Source organism: Leucoraja erinacea, unplaced genomic scaffold (assembly GCF_028641065.1).
Source record: "Leucoraja erinacea ecotype New England unplaced genomic scaffold, Leri_hhj_1 Leri_82S, whole genome shotgun sequence".
Taxonomy (NCBI): Eukaryota; Metazoa; Chordata; class Chondrichthyes; order Rajiformes; family Rajidae; genus Leucoraja; species Leucoraja erinaceus.
Window position 1 is genome coordinate 134,310 of NW_026576762.1, and position 23,260 is coordinate 157,569.

At 45.1% G+C, this 23,260-nt stretch overlaps 1 pseudogene; it reads right to left on the reverse strand.

Annotated features, from left to right (window-relative positions):
* Positions 1-16,619: 16,619 nt before the first annotated feature.
* Positions 16,620-21,919, reverse strand: LOC129694870 (tubulin alpha chain-like; annotated as a pseudogene).
* Positions 21,920-23,260: the final 1,341 nt, after the last annotated feature.

Consider the following 23,260-nt stretch of genomic DNA (forward strand, 5'->3'; position numbering starts at 1 on the left):
AGACATCAGTTTATTAGTTTGATCTATATATTGAGGGTGGGAGCGGAGGGCACGTAATACCTCACCGTAACTCCTCATAAAATACAGATCAAACTTCATACTGGTAAGTACTCGTTTAATCTTACTATTTTACTTCGGAGTCGCGTGAGTGATTCCGTGAAGACTTCAAAGGTCTGTGATTTCAAACCGTGTAACAGTTTTTATTTCACTCACTGCCGAAGTTTTTGAGGGAGGAAGTGTTATCGTAATCAACCAGTGGATCTGCTTTCACAAGAAACGGAAAGGTATTTGTTAACAATAACAACATAAAGAGCTCCCCTGAGCTTAAATTAATATTGCAGTTTGTAATATTCTTTCTGCAATTAAATCAGGTTTATCAACGGTTTATAATAAAAAATGTTCTGAACGTCGTTCCCTTGACCATTCTGCCGTATTGAGAATGTGGTCAACCGGGATGTCCATTCGTTCAGCCGCTGATACCAATGCTGCCCTAGTGGAATGGGATTAAAATGTATTATTATCTATTCCGGCAGCTTTCAGTACCTGTTTGAGCCACCTTGGAGTGGTTTGGCTCGTACCCCGTCTTGGGGTTTCTGTGGTTGACCCATAGGCTTTCCTCTCCCTCTAAGATTGTGGGTTGTGTCTATATATAGTAGTAGATGGGTCACCACACTCAACCTGGACTCTGGTGGGTAGGCCCGGAATCCCACCAGTGAATTGGGCGTTCCTGGTCCATATAGCCATATAACGATTACAGCACGGAAAACACAGGCGATCTCGACCCTACTAGTCCGTGCCGAACTCATAATCTCGCCTAGTCCCATATACCTGCGAGTTAGATTTTACCAGACCTAGAATATGAACGTGATGCGTCTGGGGTAATCACCATGTTATCCAGTCTAGTTTTATGGAGTGACTGGACTCTGCGAGCGTGTACGAGAGCCATAAGCATGAGCGTTTTTAACATAGATTGAGCAAGCTGAGGGATCTGGCTGGTGCCATTCTCTGAGATATGGGATCCCATGCTCTGCTGTCATGCTGTTTTAGATAAGCAGATAAGGCGCTCCATGCTGTATTTACGGCACTGTAACTCACCTTTTGGTCATGGTGTAGATGTTCCAGGAACTCCAATACGTCAGTGGTTGAATAGTTTGTTGTCCCTGCGTCGTGGCAGTATTTTACCCGTGTTAGCTTTTAGTGACTGTTCGCAGGGATGCCGACATGGTGGTAATGGTTCCTTTGGATAATCCCAGTCCCTGGTAAGGTCTATTCAAAACCTGCACCCAGGAGTTTGATGTGTCCCTGGCATGGGTGGCTTGTGCCTGATACTGGGTTGAGTCAGCAACCATGGTCCACTAGGGAAATCCATAGGTGACTCGCCCACCGTGTCGTGATGAACTGGGAACCATGGCTGTGTAGGCCGGTCGGGCACGTTCAATATCTCGGAGACAGATCCCATCTGTATTGCGAAGTGCCCGTCTGATGAGGCAGAAGGGAGGAAGGCAAAGCAGAAATTCCCCCTTCCAGCGTGTAGGCATCTATCGCTGATGCCTCTAATCTGGTTCCTAAGTCACATACATAGGTTACTGGTGATTCCGTCTTGTGCAACCAAATTGATATCTGGCTTTCAAACTGCTTAATACCTTTAGCAGATATTTTGGGGTTGACATCTATTCAATGTAATCATAAATTTTACCCCGTGACATGGTGTCTCCCACTGTGTTCTAGCTTCCTAGGACATAGGCAGCTGATAGTTAAAATGTCTTTTGACACACCATTGCCAGATTTGTTTGACCAATTTGTTGCACAATAATGATTATTATGCTCCCCATATGGTTGATATAAGCCACCACCATAGTATTATCAATCCGTAACCACATATGTACGTGCTGCATTTGAAATGCATATGCTTTTTAGCCCAATAGGCGATCACCAATCCCAAGTAGTTGATGCCCGGTATGTGTAGTAACGATGTTTGTGAATTGGTCCATCTGTTACCTGTGCTGGATATGGAGTTTAGTTGCTCCCCAGCCTAAAGTACTGGCATCGGTTTTTAATAACCAAGTTGGGATTGGTGATGATAATAGGGCTGAAAACTATGCCAAATATATGTCTGCCCACCACCTTAATTGTGATATAGCTTCAGTGGGTACATTCATGATTTGATTATAGTGACCCAAGTACCTTGGCAAAGTAACAATCATATGGACGGAATTATTATTGAAGCCCAGATAATCCTTGGTAGTTAATGCTTTAATTCTGGTTTATCTGGGCGTGGGATAAACCTCAGAGCTTTAGGGAGCTGTTTCGTAGCTAGAACTGCTCCACAGCTAATTCCTTTGTTTCCCCTAATATGAGGATATCATCCAATATATGCCATGATTATGCTTGTTTTCTTAATATTTTCATGGCCATTTTTTAATATTTATAATAGTTTAGGGCTGAGGTTAGACCATAGGGAATGCTCTATGCTCCCATGGTTGCCCTAACCGGGATATCCATTATCCAGGTAAAAATTTTTAGGTATCTATAATGATCCTAGTGTATGGGTATAAGATAGTTAGCATCTTCCATATCAATGCTCCCCATAGGTATCCTTGGGAGATCAGATGTCTGGCAGTGACAAAAACCCGTCTCCATCTTAAAGTGTATATACTCAACAGATTTATTTAGTGATATTAGATCAATGATGATGCTACATTCACCATCTTTTGTAGTTTTGGTGAATATATTCGATACAAATTCCAATGGTTCATGTTTACTCCCATGATCCGTTTAGTAATGAGCCTGTCTAGTTCAGCTTGACCTTCTCATTTCTCTTTCCTTAGAGGGAGAAAATGCCCTTTGGGCGCATTGCTGAACTGGCGGTAATATGCCCAATTTGAATTCGTTTTTATCCACTAATACTGTTGAGTATATTTTAGTTATTTGTGACAGCATCCCATGCTTTATCAACAAGTGTAAATGCCCCCCCCCCCCCCCCCCCCCCCCCCCCGCAGTTAACGGCTCCGCTCTGGGCCTTGTCTAAAAAGAACTTTTGGGGTAATGTGAAGCGGTCGCCAGGCTTTCACCAGTCCTTGTTTGATATTGCTGGTGGATGCCGAGGGGTGCTGCCAGCTGGGTGTTGGATGCGATGTCCTGCTCGTTCCATGGCCTGCCCTCATGAGGCGCACAGGTTTAGCTGCCTCTCTTCCCGCAGCAGCGGTTTGCATAGCCCCGTATATTTGGGGTTGCGGGCAGGTCTTATATGCACCATTGTTCAGTCGAGTATCCCAAATTTGGGAACATCTTAGGCGTCAGCACACTGGTAGTGCAACGGGATAGTCTCATCCTGGGAGAACCACCTTGGTGATCATGGCGTCTCGCCTGCCAGGTGAGTATGATCCGTGGAAAAAACGAGCAAAGGCGGTAACATCTTGACCCTTCTGTTAGGAGCTTCAGAATTCGCTGCTTGTCTGCGAGTCTGCTGACCCAGCTGCCTGCGGATTTGCCTCTAGAAAGGCCTGCTCCTGCAGGGCTTTGTTGGGAAGATGGTCGCGTGGAGGAGCCATGTAGTGGCCCACGACACCCAGTAGCTCTTCCTGATCCTGCTCCCCTGGCATACTGCTGTTCTCGTCCGCCTGCCCAGCGTTTAAGCCAGCCCAGCCCTGGCCTCCTTAGCTAGCCTCAAAAGAGGGAGCAAAAGGGTGTGCTATAAATTGGAGGAGGCATAGCTCAAACTCCGCTGTTGCATCAATCCCTCGTCAAGGGAGATGGCTAGTGCAATAGCACTGAGGTAGGAGTGTCAGGTCCCTTGGCATTCAGCCAGTGCCCCTTTTTTCCTGGAGGTGAACTCCATGACCTCCTCTGGCTTGGGGAGACAGACATACTTATTTTTGCTGTCTCCAACCTGTTCCAGTTTTGGAGGAAGTTGGCTCCTGTAGAACCTGTTAAATTGGGAAGATTTTTGTCTTACCTGTATGTAGAGGCTGCCTGCCGTTTTTCAGGCGGCATTGTAGCGGTTCCCGGGCGGCGATTCTCCTTGTCAGGAGTCTGCAGGGCTGCCGGTCGGGTTTTTAAACTTCCCGCCGGTCCGCTGCTGTTCACCAAACAGCTGTTCAGCGGACCGGCATCAGCGCAGCTCCTTGCAGCGGTCCGCAGCCTGTGCGGTCCCGTTAGCGCCTTTCCCCCTCCACTGTCGGCTCCTTCGCTGGAGTCGAAACGGGGGCCGCTGCCTCTCTACTTTGCTCCCCCTGGAGCAAAAAACCACAAGGCCCGATTAAGGTAAGTACTTACCTCACGTTCCTTGGATGCGGGAGCTGCCGACTCCCGCTGGCCGCGTTCTGCACAGCTGTGCGATTATGCCGCACATGCGCACTGGGCTGGGATCTTCACGGAATCACTCACGTGACTCCGAAGTAAAATCGAAGGTTACATAAAAAAGCTGGAGAAACTCAGCGGGTGCAGCAGCATCTATGGAGCGAAGGAAATAGGCACCGTTTCGGGCCGAAACCCTTCTTCAGACTGATCGGGGGCGGGAGTGGGCGGAGACAAGAAAGGAAAAAGGAGGAGGAACCCGAAGGCGGGGGGGATGGGAGGAGACAGCAGGGGGACTGAGGAAGGGGAGGAGACAGCAAGGACTAACAAAATTGGGAGAATTCGATGTTCATGCCCCCAGGATGCAGACTCCCCAAACGGAATATGAGGTGCTGTTCCTCCAATTTCCGGTGCTGCTCGCTGTGGCCATGGAGGAGACCCAGGACCGAGAGGTCGGAGACGGAGTGGGAGGGGAAGTTGAAGTGCTGAGCCACCGGGAGGTCAGCTTGGTTATTGCGGACCGAGCGGAGGTGTTCGGCGAAACGATCGCCCAACCTCCGCTTGGTCTCACCGATATAGATCTGCTGACATCTAGAGCAGCGGACGCAATAGATGAGGTTGGAAGAGATGCAGGTAAACCTCTGTCGCACCTGGAACGATTGCTTGGGTCCTTGAACGGAGTCGAGGGGGGAGGTAAAGGGACAAGTGTTGCATCTCTTGCGGTTGCAAGGGAAAGTGCCCGGGGAGGGGGTGGTACGAGAGGGAAGGGAAGAATTGACAAGGGAGTTATGGAGGGAGCGGTCTTTGCGGAAGGCAGATATGGGGGGAGATGGGAAGATGTGGCGAGTGGTGGGGTCACGTTGGAGGTGGCGAAACTAACGGAGGATTACTTTTTGTATGTGTCGGCTGGTGAGGTGGAAGGTGAGGACTAGGGGGACTCGGCCCTTGTTGCGAGTGGGGGGATGAGGAGAGAGAGCAGTGTTGCGGGGTATGGAAGAGACCCTGGTGCGAGCCTCATTTATGGTGGAGGAGGGGAACACCCGTTCCCTGAATAATGAGGACATTTCAGATGTCCAGGTGTAGAACGCCTCATCCGTGGAGCAGATGCGGCGTAGACGGAGGAATTGGGAGTAGGGGATGGAGTCCTTACAGGAAGCAGGGTGGGAAGAAGTGTAGTCCAGATAGCCATGGGAGTCATTGGGTTTATAGTGTATGTCGGTCAGAAGTCTATCACCTGCAATGGAGATAGTGAGGTCAAGGAATGGTAGGGAAGTGTCGGAAATGGTCCAGGTGTATTTGAGTGCCGGATGGACGTTAGTGGTGAAGTGGATGAAGTCAGTCAGTTGTGTGCGGGTGCAGCAGGTGGCACCAAAGCAGTCGTCGATGTAGCGGAGGTAGAGGTCGGGGATGGGGCCCTGGTATGTATTGAACAAGGATTGCTCGACGTAATTTACAAATAGGCAGGCATAGCTGGGGCCATGCGTGTGCCCATAGCTACGCCTTGTGTTTGGAGGAAATGGGAGGAGTCGAACGTGACCTTGTTCAATACATACCTTTAATTGTTTGCTTTATAAAACCCTGGGGCTGCGAGAGGTCGCGGGTTTGGAGGTTTTGTAACATACCTAAGATATGTCTTATTACATTTATTGTACCCCTTCAGTTTTTAAGGTTTAAGGAAAGATAGAAATAAAGCAAGTAACGAAAGTGAGAGAAAGAAAGTTGTGTCCGTGTAAAAGAGTGATCAATGAGATGAAAATGACCCATTAGTTAGAGAAAAGTTGTGTTCGTGTAAAAGAGTGATCAATGAGATGAAAATGACCCATTAGTTAGAGAAAAGAATTAAGAAATAGACCCTAAAAAAGAAAGAAGGAAAAAGGAAAAAAAAGAACAAAAACTCTATTGTAAAAACCGTGCAAAAGGGATATACCAGCCATATTTTTCCTCCCCCCTTACCAGATCCTGACGCCATTTCTTCTTTGAAGTACTGATGCACCTTATTCACGTAATGTCAATAAATGCAGACCACGTCTTTTGGAAGTGGTCTGATTTGCCTGCAAGGAGGAGTCTCATATCTTCCAGGTGTAATGTTACAAACATATTTGAAATCCACGTATTTATTGTTGGTATAGGAGTGTTCTTCCAGAATTAAGTATATGTTTTTTCCCATTATTAGCCCATAATTAGATTATTTTGAAACAGGGCTACCTTCCGTTATTCCAAAGATAATCCATTCAGGTTTTGGTATCAGTTTTATTTTGAATAATTTTGTGAAGATTTAAAATATTTCAGTCCAAAATTTTTGAATGTTTATACAAAATAAAAATGAGTGCGCTATAGTACCTTCTTGAGATCGGCATTCATCACAAATAAGTGAGACGTTAGGAAAAAGTTTACTTGTTGTGGTTTTTGAATAATATTATCTGTGTAAGATTTTGCATTGAATTAGGCTGTGTCTAACGTTAATCGAGCATTTATGCACATATTGTAAATGTTTATCCCACCTCTCTTTTGAAATTTTTATAGCTAGTTCTTGTTCCCAGTCTCTTCTAATACCGTCGGTTGATGGTATTTCTATATTTAAAATAATATCATACAAGATATTACGTTTACTGATTAGGCCTTTGTCTTTATTGCTTCGTCCAGTAAATCTGGTACAGGGTAGCATATTATAATAATCTTGTGTATATTTTTTCAGGTAGTCAGATATTTGAAGATATTTAAAGTAATGGTTATTTCTCAAATTATATTTTATTTGTAATTGTTGGAAATATAATAATTTTCCATTTTCGTGCAAGTCTCCGAGCGTTTTTAATTCATATTCTGTCCCATTGTGTAAATGATGTATCTATAATAGATAAATTATTAGCTATTGGAGATAACAGAGATATATTTCTTCAATTTAGGTTATGTTTTATGTGTTTCCAGGTTCTAATTGTACTGTGTATAATTGGATTTTTATTATAATTTGTGTTATTCAAGTTCATTGGTGAGAGGAGGGTCGCTCCAATATTACAAGGGGAGCAGTCCTCTCTCTCCATTATAATCTAATCCACCTGCTGGGCAGAATTGTCCAGCAGGTGAATCATATTTTTGATATTTACTGCCCAGTAATTGTACATAAACTTTGGAACAACTAATCCACCCAATTCTTTAGGTTTGCTCAAGCGAGTTATTTGTATTCTGTGGGATTTATAGTCCCATATAAAATTTGTAATGTCTGAGTCCAGCTTTTTCAAAAACATTTTTTGGTATATATAGAGGAATTGATTGAAATAGGTATAGAATTTGCAGTAAAAAGTATTATATAGCATTTATTCGGCCTATTAAAGACATCGGAATCGTTTTCCAGAATTCAATTAAAGTATTTCATTTCTTAAGTAGGGGACTATAATTAGCGTTATACATATCTTGATATTTTCTAGTGATTTCGATTACGAAATATTTAAATTTTTCTGTGGCTATTTTAAAAGGGAATTTTGAGAGGTGTGTTGAGTCTTTCGGTTTTATCGACATCATTTCGCTTAGATTCCAATGTATTCTGTATCCTGAGAAAGATCCAAACTCCTTCATAAGCTTTGATATGTTTGATATACTACTTTGGGGTTTTGTGATGTACAGTAGTACATCGTCTGCGTATAAGGATATTTTATTATTTGAATATTTTGTATTATAACCGTGGATATTCGGATATGTTCTAATTATTTCGGCTAAAGGTTCAATTACCAGAGTAAATAACAGCGGTGATAATGAGCATCCTTGTCTGTTGCCCTTGATAATTGGAATTATGTAGATAATATGTTATTAGTCAATATTCTAGCCGTAAGCTTATTATATAATAATTTGATTCATGAAATGAAGTTCTCTCCCATTTGATTTTTTTGCAGTACTGTAACAATGTAGTCCCATTCCACTTGATCGAATGCATTTTCTGCATCCAATGAGATAATTGATAACTCTTGTTCTTCAATTTTATGTGAATGCATTATATTAAACAGACGTCTCAAATTATTGGATGATTGTGCCTTGGGTATAAATCCTGTTTTATCCGCATTTATTAATTTACTAACATACTTACTGGGCCTTCTAGCTAGTGATTTCGCTAATATGTTTGATCTGTATTTAACAATGCAATAGCTCTGAATGATCCGGGCTCTTCTGTGTCTCTATCTTTTTTAAGTATTAATGTAATCGTTGATTCTGCTAATGTTTCAGGTAAGGTTTGTTCTTTAAAAGCATAAGTATACATCATCTGTAAACGTGGTGTGAATATGTAGTAAAAACTTTTGTAAAATGTATTACTAAATCCATCTGGTCCTGGTGTTTATCCATTCTTTAATTAATTTATTGTGTCTGCTATTTCCTTAATTGAAATTTGTGCTCCCAATTGCTCTTGTTCCTTCAACTCTAGTTTTGGAAGATTACAATTATCCAAAAACTCTGTAACTTTGTTATTGTCTGTTAACGTTTTGGATGTGTTCAAATTCTGATAAAATTGAGCAAATATTTTGTTGATATCATTAGGTAATGTTAATAATTCCCCTCTGTCTGATTTAATCTTTAAGATAGTGTGTTCCTTCTCCCGTTTTTTTCAGTTGGCGGGCCAAACGTTTGTGGGGTTTATCCCCAAATTCGAAATGTTCCTGTTTTGTAATTTGGAATAGTCTTATAACTTTTGCTGATAATAGTTTGTTTAATTTAGATATTTATTAGCATTTTATTATGTTTATCCATAGTTGGATCTTTAGCGTTATCTACATCTAGTTGTCTTACTTGTTCTTCTAACTGTCTTTGTTCGTTCTTATTCTTTTTATTTTGAAAAGGTTGGTATGAAATTGTGACTCCTCTAATAAATGCTTTGAAAGATTCCCATAGTAATGTAGGCGATGTATCTTGTGTATCATTTGCATAAAAAAATAACTACATTTGCTGTTTTAGATATATACTCCCTTGCGGATCTTTTAAAATTTGAGGGTTAAACCTCCAAGTCAAGTCAAGTCAAGTCAAGTTTATATGTCACATACACATACGAGATGTGCAGTGAAATGAAAGTGGCAATGCTCGCGGACTTTTGTGCAAAAGACAAACAACAAAACAACCAAACAAATTATAAACACAATCATAACACACATATTCTTTTACATAATAAATAATGGAAGGAAAAACGTTCAGTAGAGTTTGTCCCTGGTGAGATAGGCGTTTACAGTCCGAATTGCCTCCGGGAAGAAACTCCTTCTCAACCTCTCCGTTCTCACCGCATGGCAACGGAGGCGTTTGCCTGACCGTAGCAGCTGGAACAGTCCGTTGCAGGGGTGGAAGGGGTCTCCCATGATTTTATTTGCTCTGGAGTTGCACCTCCTGTTGTATAGTTCCTGCAGGGGGGCGAGTGAAGTTCCCATAGTGCGTTCGGCCGAACGCACTACTCTCTGCAGAGCCTTCTTGTCCTTGGCAGAGCAATTCCCAAACCAGATGGTAATGTTCCCGGACAAGATGCTTTCCACCAACGCTGCATAGAAGCACTGGAGGATCTTTGGAGACACTCTGAATTTCCTCAATTGCCTGAGGTGGTAAAGGCGCTGCCTTGCCTTACTCACTAGTGCTGAGGCATGTGATGCCCATGTCATATCCTCGGAGATGTGGACCCCCAGATATTTAAAACAGTTCACCCTATCCACAGGATCCCCATTTATCCTCACTGGAGTGTACGTCCTCGGATGATGTGCCCTCCTACAGTCCATGATCAGCTCCTTCGTTTTTTTTCATGTTCAAGAGGAGGCTGTTATCCTGGCACCAGAGTGCTAGATCAGCCACCTCCACCCGGTAGGCCTTCTCAACGTTGTCTGAGATCAGGCCCACCGCCACAGTGTCATCAGCAAACTTAATTATTGAATTGGATCTGAACCTAGCCACACAGTCATGTGTGTACAAGGAGTACAATAGGGGGCTGAGGACGCAACCCTGGGGCGATCCTGCGCTCAGGGTGAGGGACTCCGATGTATTAGAACGATTTATTCTTAGACATTCCTTCCTATTTAAAAAATAAAGTTGGCGGGGAGTGTTCTGAAATCGTGTTGGTGTGATATTTTGGGTTCTAGTAAAAGTTAGTTTTGTATCCACTAGGAAATAGTCTATACACGAATATGTTTTATGTACGATTGAATAAAATGAGTATTCCCATCCAAACGGATTCGCGATCCTCCAAACATCCTCCTGGACTGTCTCCCTCAGATGGTCACGTCACATAGCTTATTTATTTATTTTACTTTTCTTTACATCGGTTGGAAGCTGCATACTAAATTTCGTTGCACTGATATGCAATGACAATAACATATATTATTTGTATTATTATTATTATTATTATTATTATTATTATTATTATTATTATTATTATTATTATTATTATTATTATGCGATTCCTCCTATTATTATTATTATTAGTATTATTATTATTATTATGCGATTCCTCCTAATTTCTTTTGTGTATCGTCTTGCATTTTTAATGATTTTGATACCTTGAGTCTGTGGTGCATCCCATACCTCATGTATCTGGGTATTGGGGGAACGTTTACAGAATTCCTTTGGTAGATCCCTTTTGCGATTATATTGTGATTAAAAAAAGATTGAAACAGTGAAATTACAGTGTCTGAAATTGTCGACGCTGTAACCCGTGACCCACCGGTGGGTGGGATTAACGTTACTTCGACTTACATTGTTGATATTATACAATTAGCTCCGCTCCCTACTCTTAGCATAGGGGGCGGACACATTCAAAATCATTTGTGTATCTCCTAAGACTTATCAAATCATGTGATCAGCTACTCTAAGACATATATCTACCACATATCTATTAACAGTTTATACGTAAAGTTATACCTTCGGTAATTATCAACTGTTGGTTGAAGTGGTTAACCAGAATCAGGCTACTGGATGTGAGCCAGGTGCCTGCTTCTCCTTCCCTGCCCCCAGATGTACTTATAACTGAAACCTATTATATTTCTGAGTTAGTTCTTAAAATTGTTATTAGTCAGTTTCTTATCTCTACATACCTATCCCACTCATTAGAAAGAATGTTCCGTCTTTCTGAGACCTTATTACATTCTGCCCCGTTGTGCAGTTCTGGTTAGCATCCATTTCTATGTCTATGTTAGTTATGTTAATAGTGTTCATTCTGTACGTTTTATGATATTATTTTAAAGTCTTAAGCAACAATGAGTCTCTGTGATGTTTACTACGTTCTGCTCTCCTGTTCGTCGCTCCCTTGTTATTCTGTCTTTGTTTCGTTTTAAACATAGCGTGACCTTGTATTGAACTTCCCGAGATAGGTTGGCTAGACAGGCGCACGTGGAAAACGTGCGCCATCTTAGTCTTTTAAAGTACTGGTTTCTTTACTTATCTTCGGCTGTTCTCTATGAAATCATAAAGATAAAGGATATGGCCATACTGTCCCGCTGCCTGCTTTAGACAGGAATCTCTGCCAAGATCTCTTGAGCGGGTTTGTATGCCGCCTGCGGGTTTGTAAACGCGTTTCCTTTCCCTTATATGTAATTCGCATCTTGGCTGGATAAAAAAAACACCATATCTGCCATTTTGAACTCCTTGGAGAATCTGTCTGGTTTTTGAGAACTGTTTTCGTTTTGAACCACTTCAGATGGATACTCCCGGAAATGTTTGATAGAGTCCATTCCAAACATCATATTCACTCCATGTTTGATTTGTTTCATAACCTCTTCGAGGGCTGAGATGTCCCGAAATTTCACTACGATCTGTCGTGGGTGGGCTGGTGCTGTTTGAGATCTTGATTTATATCTCGGTACTTGATGTGCCACTTCAATTTTCGGTTCGACGGGTAGATTGAGTATTTGTTTGAGTAAGTTGGCAGCGAACCCACGAGGGTCATCAACCTCTGCTCCCTCTGTCACTCCAACTATTCTTAAATTTTGGCACCTTGAGCGGGCTTCCAAGTCAACGCTTTTATCCGAGACTTTCGCCAACTGTCTCGTGAGGCGATCTTGTTCGACCTTCATTCTGTGCATATATTCAGACATTTGTGCAACAGCTGTTTCCATGTCTTTCGTTGCAGTCAAATATGAAGAAACAGTTCCATGCACAGCCTCAAACCTCTTCGTGGAATCTTCTTCCACCTTATCAATTCTGCCCGTTAATTATTCTTGCACATCGTCAATTCGTTTATTTATATTGCCAATTTAATTAATAATTTTCTGATTTCCAGCATTCATACTTAACATCATATTTTCCATCATTTTTGTGTTCCCAGCCACAGTCTCATTTTTGAGTTATCTTACCGAATTATTTAATTCCTCCAGTTCATTGTCTTTAGTAGCCATTTCAGTCTTGGATCTTGTAGTCATTTCACAGGCCAGTTCAGAGATCGATTCTTCAGATTTCGTCTGGCTTTTCAGGAGGTGCTTTTTCACTGTTCTTTGGGGACTCTAAACTGGAGACGATTTTTATTCATTTAAAAGGCTTGGTACCTCCGTTAAATTCACAGCACTTGCTGATGACGTCAGCAACGCGAGGTCAAGGAGCCCCGGTAAGTTTTTAAATCGGTCCCGACCAGTAGACTCGGTTTTAACGCGAAAATCGCGATTTTTTTCGGGAGGTTTGATTGATTGATTGATTGATTGATTGTTTGATTGATTGATTGATTGATTGATTGATTGATTGATTGATTGATTGATTGATTGATTGATTGATTGATTGATTGATTGATTGATTGATTGATCGATCGATTGATCGTTTGATCGGTTGATCGGTCGATTGATTGATTGATTGATTGATTGATTGATTGATTGATTGATTGATTGATTGATTGATTGATTGATTATCGATTGATTGATTGATTATCGATTGATTGATTGATTGATTGATTGATTGATTGATTGATTGATTGATTGATTGATTGATTGATTGATTGATTGATTGATTGATTCAATCATTCGATCATTCATTCATGTATTCATCATGTATTCATTCATGCATGTATTCATTCATGTATTCTTTCATGCATGTATTCATACATGTATTCATTCATTCATGTTCAGACTGCGTGCACTATCTATATCTTTAAAAAAAATACAAGCTCTTTGCAGATGTTCTCCGAAGCCTCCTGCGGACCAGAATAAAGGATACAACTTTGTCCAAATTCTCCTTTTTTTTAATACCCTCCAATGAAGCATCATCGCGGTGAGTTTCCTGTGCTTCGTATCTAAAGCCGCCACATCCTTCCAGTAGTGGGGCAAGCTGAATTGCACACAATATCCGGAAATGCTGCCAAACAAAAATGCTATTAAGCTGCCACATGACTCTAATGTTCAAAGCTCCGACCCGGGATGTGAGCTCATTAATAAAACAACGCGATGCCTGTGTTGCGTCACTTGAGCTGAGAACCAATCGGCGTTCGATTTCCCTTTGTCTCCGCGTTCCACGCCAACGGTTGGTTCGCTGGCAGCCAATCACCGCACGTTCGGGGGGGGGGGGGGGGGGGGGGGGGGGGGGGGGGGGGGTCGCTGGCAGCAATCACAGCACATTCTATCGGGCTGGTTCGCTGGCAGCCAATGACAGCGCGTCCTATCGGGCGGGTTCGATGGCAGCCAATCACAGCGCGTTCTATCGGGCGTGCTCGCTGGCAGCCAATCACAGCGCGTTCTATCTAGCGGGTTCGCGGGCAGCGCGTTCCGGTTGCATAGAACGTTCTATCGAGGCGAGGGTATAAACGGCGCGTTCGGCGGATGCGAAACATTGTCTGGAGCTGCCAGATTGGATGGAAGTTCATCCGGGGGCGGGGCTGGGTCCGTTGGTTCAATCGGATGAGGGGAGAGCCGGGCGACATCCCGAGGACCGGTACGGAGAAAGCACCCGTTGTCAGGATCGCTCCCATATGTGTGCCGTTGCAAGAAAGCAACTATATCGCTGCGCCACCGCGCAGCAAAGGGCATTAGGATCATAGAGTGATACAGTGCGGAAACATGCCCTTCGACCCAACCTGCTTACACTAGTCAACACCGTCCCAGCTACACTCGTCTCACCTGCCTGCGCTTGGTACATATCCATCCAACACATCCTCTGTTCTGGACTTTGTAAACTCCACCATCAATAGTGTCACCTCCCTCAAACGGGTGACCATATTCCCGAATCAGACGCCATGAATGAACAGCGAGGTCAGGCTACTGCTGAAAGCACGGGACACCGCTTTCAGGTCAGGCGATGCTCGAGCCTACAGCTCATCCAGGGCTAACCTGAAGAGGGGCATCAAGAAGGCCAAGCACTGCCATAAGCTCAGGATTGAGGAGCACTTCAACAACAACTCCGACACCCGACGCATGGGGCAAGGCATCCAGGCCATCACGGACTATAGACCCATCAGCACCACCCCCACATCCAGCGACGCCTCCTTCCTTGAGGAGCTTAACCACTTATATGGCCGTTTCGACAGGGACAATCTAGAGACAGCCATCAAGGCTGCACTCCCTGCTGATCACCAACCCCTCACACTCACCCCCTACGACGTGTACGTGGCACTGAGTAGGACTAATGCACGTAAGGCTGCCTCAGGACCTGCGCAGCTGACAGACGTCCGGACTGACATCTTCAACCTGTCACTTGCCCAAGCAGTTGTCCCCACGTGCTTTAAAACCACCTCCATCGTGCGGGTGCCAAAACACTCCACTGCGGCTAACCTCAACGACTTCCGCCCAGTTGCACTTACTCCCATCATCACCAAGTGCTTCGAGAAACTGGTCCTGGCACACCTCAAAGGCTGCCTTCCCCCCACATTGGATCCCTATCAGTTTGCCTACCGCAAGAACAGGAGTACGGAAGATGCATCTCAACGGCACTTCACTCCACCCTCTCCCACCTTGACAACAGAGACACTTACGTAAGAATGCTGTTCATCGATTACAGCTCAGCATTCAACACCATTATACCCTCTAAACTGATAACCAAACTCGGTAACCTGGACATCGACCCCTCCCTCTGCAACTGGATACTGGACTTTCTAACCAACAGACCCCAGTCTGTTAGGTTAGACAAGCACACCTCTTCAACCCTCACCCTGAACACCGGCGTTCCACAGGGCTGTGTGCTGAGCCCCCTCATCTACTCCCTCTTCACCTACGACTGCACACCTGTACATGGTACTAACACCATCATCAAGTATGCAGATGATACAACGGTGATTGGTCTCATCAGCAACAACTATGAGTCGGCCTATAGGGAGGAGGTCCAGCGCCTAGCAGCATGGTGCGCTTAAATCAAAGAAAACTGTCACACTACTCAACAATGTACCTCGGTGACTGACAATCACCCCCCCCCCCACGGACACTCCTACCACAGGTACAACACTATGACTGTATGCATGTAAATAGATTTAATTATTGAAATCATACTCAATGTCGCTCTTCCTGGGAGATGCTAACTGCATTTCGTTGTCACTGTACTGTACACTGACAATGACAATTAAAGTTGAATCGGAATCGGAATCGGAGCTGAAACTCCGTACAGATAAGCAGCAGTAGTCAGAACCGAGCCCGTGTCTCATAGGAACATAGAAACATAGAAAATTGGTGCAGTAGGCCATTCGGCCCTTCGAGCCTGCACCGCCAATCGATATGATCATGGCTGATCATCCAACTCTGTATCCCGTCCCTGCCTTCTCTCCATACCCCCTGATCCCTTTAGCCACAAGGGCCACATCTAACTCCCTCTTAAATATAGCCAATGAACTGGCCTCAACTACCTTCTGTGGCAGAGAATTCCACAGATTCACCACTCTCTGTGTAAAAAATGATTTTCTCATCTCGGTCCTAAAAGACTTCCCTCTTATCCTTAAACTGTGACACCTAGTTCAGGACTTCCCCAACATCGGGAATAAACTTCCTGCATCTATCCTGTCCAACCCCTTAAGAATTTTGTAAGTTTCTCTGGCGCTGTAAACCACCAGCTCTACCGCGGCGCCGCCGAGGTCGTTTCCTCTTTTCTTATTGACTGAATTTGCCATCCAAGCTTAAGGAAAACCGCCACCCGCGTCCCTCATGTCCTGTGTAGTACGCCAGAACTGAAGTCCCATCACATCGTCTTTAAATGACGTCTACAGGCAGGATGAGGACTTACATACAAACAGCTGCTCCCAAATTACTCTCCCCACTTTTTGCTTAACAATGTTGTTATTTTCCAATCTCCGACCTCAATTAAATCGAGAAAACAAACGGTCCTTAAAATAATTATATCATCACAAGTATAATATCAATCAATATATTATATTAAATCTGTATTAAATTAAACTTATAACTACTAAATTAATACATTTATTCTTCCTCTTCCCCCCTTCTCTCGAGGTCGGCGGAATCCACGGCCACCTCATGGTAGTCCTACTCCAGCGACGCCATGTCCTCCCGCGGGTCCTGGAACTCTCCTTCCACCGGCCCCTCTCCCACGTACCAGTGGACAAAGGCCCGCTTGGCGTACATCTTGTCGAACTTGATGTTGAGGCGGGTCCAGGACATGGAGATGGCGGTGGTGTAGCTCAGCATGCAGAGGGCGCGTTGCACCTTGGCCAGGTCGCCCCCCGGCACAACCGTTGGGGGCTGGAAGTTGATGCCCATCTGCGGCCGCAAAAATGATCTTAAAATTAATTCTACTTGCACAAAAATGCTTGCATTGTCAGTTTAGTACAGCGCTCTTAAATTGTACACATGATCATTGATAAATAGTTTAGCGATTCCGTTAAATAAATCTCTGGATGTAATTATTCTCCGTATTGCCATCAGAGCCGCAAGCTCCGATACATGTGCGTTAGAGCCACGAAGGTAGGATGTTGTGCTGCTGGGAAGCGAGCTCTTCCAACCACCTTGTCCATGCCCCACAGTTGGCATATCGGGCTCGTCTCATTTGCATGCGACTGGCCTTTATCCTTCTAAACCCTTCCTGTGCATCCTATGTTTTGGGATTTTTTATCTATGCATTAAAATGTGGCAAACGTAAGGGTTTCTAGCTTTACCTGACAACTCGTTCCAGGTGCGGACTACCCTCTGAATAGATTAATTGTTCGGGAGGACCTTCTTAAATATCTCATCTCTCGCCTCACGTAGAGGACATCCAGTTTTGCGATGTTAAGATGAGAGCACATCTTATCCATGACCCTCGTGATCTTGCACACCAGGATATGTCCTGCCGCTCAAATTTCTACGCCCCAAATTAAACAAGCCCTCGCCCATCTAACCTCTCCCATAAACGCAAGGCCGCAAGGCCAAGGACTGTCCGGATGAGACCCTCCTGCACCCTTTGCAAAATATTCACACCCTTGCACAAGGGGTGAGGGTGTGTCCTTCGGGTGTTGATATGATTTATTTGCTGAGTACAAATAATGCCAAGGATGTATTCTGAGTTGCATATATATTGTTATTCCAGCATATGAGTTAGACTGCATGTGTGTGCATTGAAACGCGAGCATTGGTCACACTCACCTTGAACCCGGTCGGGCACCAGTCCACGAACTGGATGGAGTGCTCGGTCTTGATGGTGGCGATGGAGGTATTGACGTCATTGGGCGCCACATCCCCGCGGTACAGCATACAGCACGCCATGTACCTCTCCTGGCGAGGGTCGCACTTCACCAACTGGTTGGCCGGCTCGAAGCATGCGTTGGTCAATTGGGAGACGGACAGTTCCTCGTGGTAAGCCTTCTCTGCAGAAATAATGGGAGCATAGTTGACGAGCGGGAAGTGAATGCGCGGGTAGGGGACCAGGTTGGTTTGGAACTCAGTCAGGTCCACGTTGAAGGCGCCGTCGAAGCGCAGCGAGGCGGTGATGGACGACACTAACTGTGCCATCAGGCGGTTGAGGTTGGTGTAGTTGGGTCGCTGGATGTCCAGGTTCCGCCGACACACTTCGTAAATGGCCTCGTTGTCCACCATGAAGGCGCAGTCGGAGTGCTCCTGGGTGCAGTGGGTAACCAGCACCGCGTTGTAGGGCTCGACTACAGCGGTGGAGATCTGCGGCGCCGGGTAGAGGGAAAACTCCAGCTTGGATTTCTTGCCGTAGTCGACGGGGAGTCTCTCCATGAGGAGGGAGGTGAATCCCGAGCCGGTGCTGCCGCCGAAACTGCGGAAGATGAGGAACCCCTGCAGTCCGGTGCACAGATCGGCCTGAGGATGGAGAACGGACTAAAGCTCAATTATGTGCCAAAGTTTAAAGGGAAGGAGCGACCTGAGAGGGTCGTGGTGCTCTGTACAGCCGGCGCAGAGCGAGATGGTTCGGTGAGTATGTCAGTGATAAATAGAGCGGTGACAATGAGTAAATGGGAACACCGTGGCCGCAGCACTCGCGAATAGTCCGGTGCAACCGGATACATTGGCGATGTAAGCACGCGGAGCGGCAGTCGGCAATTTGCAGTCCCTGAGCAACCTACCAGTTTCCGGATGCGATCCAGGGCGAGATCCACGATCTCCTTGCCGATGGAGCAGTGGCCCCGGGCGTAGTTATTGGCCGCGTCCTCCTTGCCGGTGATGAGCTGCTCGGGGTGGAAGAGCTGCCGGTCGGAGGCGGTCCGCACCTCATCTGTAGGGCGGCACAGGGAGAGAATTAACAATTGCCACACACTGCCACCTCCTTGCACGGGAAGAACTTAAGAGAACGCCCAACATTCTCCTCAACTCCCAACTTACCGATCACCGTGGGCTCCAGGTCGATGAACACGGCCCTTGGGACGTGCTTGCCCGCACCCGTCTCGCTGAAGAAGGTGTTGAACGAATCGTCGCCGCCTCCGAGGGTCGAGTCGCTGGGCATCTGTCCATCCGGTTGGATCCCGTGCTCCAGGCAATACAACTCCCAGCAAGCGTTGCCAACCTGGACGCCAGCCTGGCCGATGTGGATTGAAAGACACTCGCGCTGTTGGCGAGGGGAAACAGACGGTGAGATGTTAGGGCGAGAGGTGTGCGTTGGTAATTTCTCGTTTACTGGTGCGCGCTGCGTGATTTCCATAATTCCTATTGATCACCACTTGGAATTTTTCAGAGCCTGTTTGCCCCTGATGGTTCACCGTCCGACGCCCAATCTGACCACCTTCTCAGCTGCACCCAACATTGCAATTCGCAGACTCTCCACGCTGCCTTCGCCGAATGTAACCCTCAAATTCCTCGAAATTACATTCCTCGTTTCCCTGCCCAATATTACCCTGCGCTCTTCCCCCGGCGCCGTCTCATTCCCGCTCTCAGTTCCCAGTTACCCACTACGTTTCCATTCCCCGGGTACGCTCTCCCCTTCCCGTGTCCGCTGTCTGTAGACAATCGTTCCCTCCCCCGTGGATCCCTCGCCCGGGGGAACACGCGCGTTCCGCGGACATTCTCCCGCGTGCTGACCATGTTGTTCAGCTCGCGTGGTTCTCGAGACTGTGACGCAATGCGGCGCCGCTCCGGTATTTATACGGCCCCCGGGGATAGAACGGTCGCGTTGGCCAAACGCGCGCCGATTAGGCAATGAGAACAATGACGTTGGTTGCCACAGGAAACAAACATAAAAGGTTCCAAGGCGCTCGTTGATGAATAATCCACAGTGTGTGACGTAGAACAATGGACCTTCAGTGACGTAATCCATTGTCTGCCTTCACCTCGCAGATTCCAATCTGTCAATTACAGCTGGAAATTAAAGTATCGGACCATATGCCTCCAAATGATACCTAACGCCAGCTATTTGACTTCCCAACCCCATGCAATCAACTGTCGTATTAATTTAGCTACTTTACCAGTGGAAACATTGCTGCAGATCACAGCGAATGTGATGTTAATCCCACGCATACAAGAGATAAACATCAATTTCTCTCCATTAATCACTTGATAATCCGGGATCTCCAGTCTATCATTCCATTGTCTAAGATCAAATGTTATTGATTCATTACCATCACGGTGCTTTGAAACAAATATTTGTTCGGTGTACTATCCAGGCAGATCATCTCACTCCTCAGTATATCTGGTAGCGCAACACGAAACAAATGAGCAAGGTGCAGAAATATAGTGTCACTTCTAGCGAATAAAAATAGCATTTTTATTTTCAAGCATGAGGACCACAGGAAGGTAGCACAGGTGAGGTCTGCTGGGAACAAGCTGCCCTTGAATCAGGCAGTAAGTTCTTTCTTTTTATGGAGGGTTATGGTCTGAACGCAGGTGTATGGGACTAGGGGAGAATACGTGTTCGGCACGGACTAGAAGGGTCGAGATGGCCGGTTTCCGTGCTGTAATTGTTATATGGTTATATGGTTATATGCTTTGGTACACGCTGTCCAACAGAAGTGGAGAGAAGAGTGAATGACCGGGGCTTAAGGGATGGAAGGGAGGGAGGGTGGCGGTGAGTGGCCCTTCATTGTGACGAGTTCATGCAATTAGATTCCAATTGATAAATCGCTGATTAATAAAGTCTGATTGAACATCTTGATTGATTGCCAGATGTACTCTATAAATATGATGACGTGCAATCCATCAGAACCCCAGCTATCTCCAATCTCGTTAGGATGAATCGCAAGGATATCACATTGATGGCTTGATAGAGTTATAGAGTCAAAGCGTGATACTGTGTGGAAACAGGCCATTCGGCTCAACTACCCACACCGACCAACATGTCCCCTCTACACTCGCCCCACTTGCTTGCCCTTGGACCATATCCACCCAAACGTGTCACATCAATGTACCTGTTTAACTGTTCCTTATACGATCGGACAGTTCCAGCCTCAACTACCTCATCTGGCAGCTTGTTCCATGCATCCGCCACCCTTTGTTTGAAAAGGTTACCCATCGCATTCCTATCAAATCTTTATCCCTTCACCTTGAATCTATATCCTCTGGTCCTCGATTCCCCAACTCTGGGAAAGAGATTCTGTGCATCTACCCGACCTGTTTCTCTCGTGATTTTTAACACCTCTATACAATCACCCCTCGTCCTCCTGCGCTCCACGGAATAGCAACCCAGCCTACAAAAACTCTCCCAAACGCCCTGGTAACATGCTCGTAAATCTGCACTGAACCCTTTCAAGCCTGACAACATGTTTCCTATAACATAGTACCCAGAACTGAACACAATACGCTAAATACGTTCTTATCATCTTTGTGGCAAACGGAATATATCATGGATAGCAGATAGACACAAAATTCTGGAGTAACTCAGCTGGACAGGTAGCATTTGTTCTCTCCAGAGACTGAGTTACTCCAGCATTTTGTATTTATCTTCGATTTAAACCAGCATCTGCAGTTCTTTCCTGCACAGTTTGGACAACAGGTTGCACGGATGTCTGAGGTCAAAGAGTGGCAATAAAGGTGGCCTTTCTGGTTTGGCTGCAAGAGGCTAGCGGTCGGTGCGGTGGCAGCTCCTCTTCACGTTGTATATCAATGATTTGGATGAGGAAATTGAATGATTGTTGGGACGTTTAGTGATGCTGCGAAGGTAGGTGTGGGGGCAGATAGTGTAGAGAAAGCAGCGACTCTGTCGAAGGATTTAGGCATGTTTGGAAAGTTGGCAAAGAAATGGCAGATGGACTACAGCGTAGCAAATTGCAGAGACCGGCATTTTGATACTAAGATTCAATCGTAGACTAATTTATAGAGGAAGAGAGAATTCAGAAATCTGAGGTTCAAAGGAACTTGGGAACCTGATACAGGATTCCCAAAAGTATAATAGTAAGATTAAACGAGAATTTACCAGTTTGAAGTTTGATCTGTATTTTATGAGGAGTTACGATGAGGGATTACGTGAAGAAGCCCGCCCCAGGACGCATTGCGGCATAACTTCAAAGCAGCGGTGTGGAATCACAGACAGACACGTATTTGAAGTAACATAGTAAAGCATAAAGAGACATCAATTATCAGTTTGATCCATGTAATGAGGGTGGGAGCGGAGGGCACGTAATCCCTCATCGTAACTCCTCATACAATACAGATCAAACTTCAAACTGGTAAGTTCTCGTTTAATCTTACTATTTTACTTCGGAGTCACGTGAGTGACTTCGTGAAGATTTCAAAGCTCTGTGATTTCAAACCGTGTAACAGCTCTATATCACTCGCTGCCGAAGCCTTTGAGGGAGGTAGCGTGTTATCATAATCAACCAATGATTCTGTTTATAGAAAAAACCAATGGTATTTTTACAATAACACTGAAGAATTTTAAATGCTCCCCTTGGCTAATTTGAATATTTGCAGATTGGAATCTTCCTGCAAATAAAAAGAGGTTTTGTCAACAGTTTATAATAATTTATTTCTCTGAACGTCTTACCCCCACTATTCTGCTGTAGCCAGGATGTGGTTTACAGGCACGTCCATTCTTTTGCCGTTGACGTGGAAGCTTCTCCTGTGGGATGACAACTTTATACATGTTAGTTTTATCCCAGGAGCTTTAACCTGCTTGAGCCATTTCAAAAAAGGCTTGTTACCCGACCACAAGGTGTTTTGTGACCAACCCACAAGGCTTTTCATCTCCCTCGCATAATTAGGTTGTGTCTATGTAAGGTAATAGGGTCTTGGCACATACCGTGTTTTCTGGCGGGTAGCCCGGGTTTTATGACTGGATAAGATGTTCCTAGTCTGGTTTGACCATTCCCTGAACAAATGATAGAGATCTGGTCTGAAGCTGTGAGCATGGTGTCTAGTTGAAAATAGGAGTAGTGACTGGACACTCTGTGCTGCTCCATGTGCCTTTAACATATGTTTTTAGTGCATAGAAGGTTCAGGTTTAGGGCTCTGGCTGGTGGGATCCCCTGAAGTGTGGTTAACCACTGTGACATCCCATATATAGGTGTACCTAGTCTAGGGGTTTAGAGTTTTAATACCCTTCAAATTTACCTCCAGCCAGTGACCCCATGGCCTGTTGTCCTGTAGCTGTTTTGAAAAAGAACAGGCAGGGTAATTCTAGCTGTGTTGATGGCACTGTAGCCGAATCCTTCATCATGATGAAGGTTCTCCAGGAATTC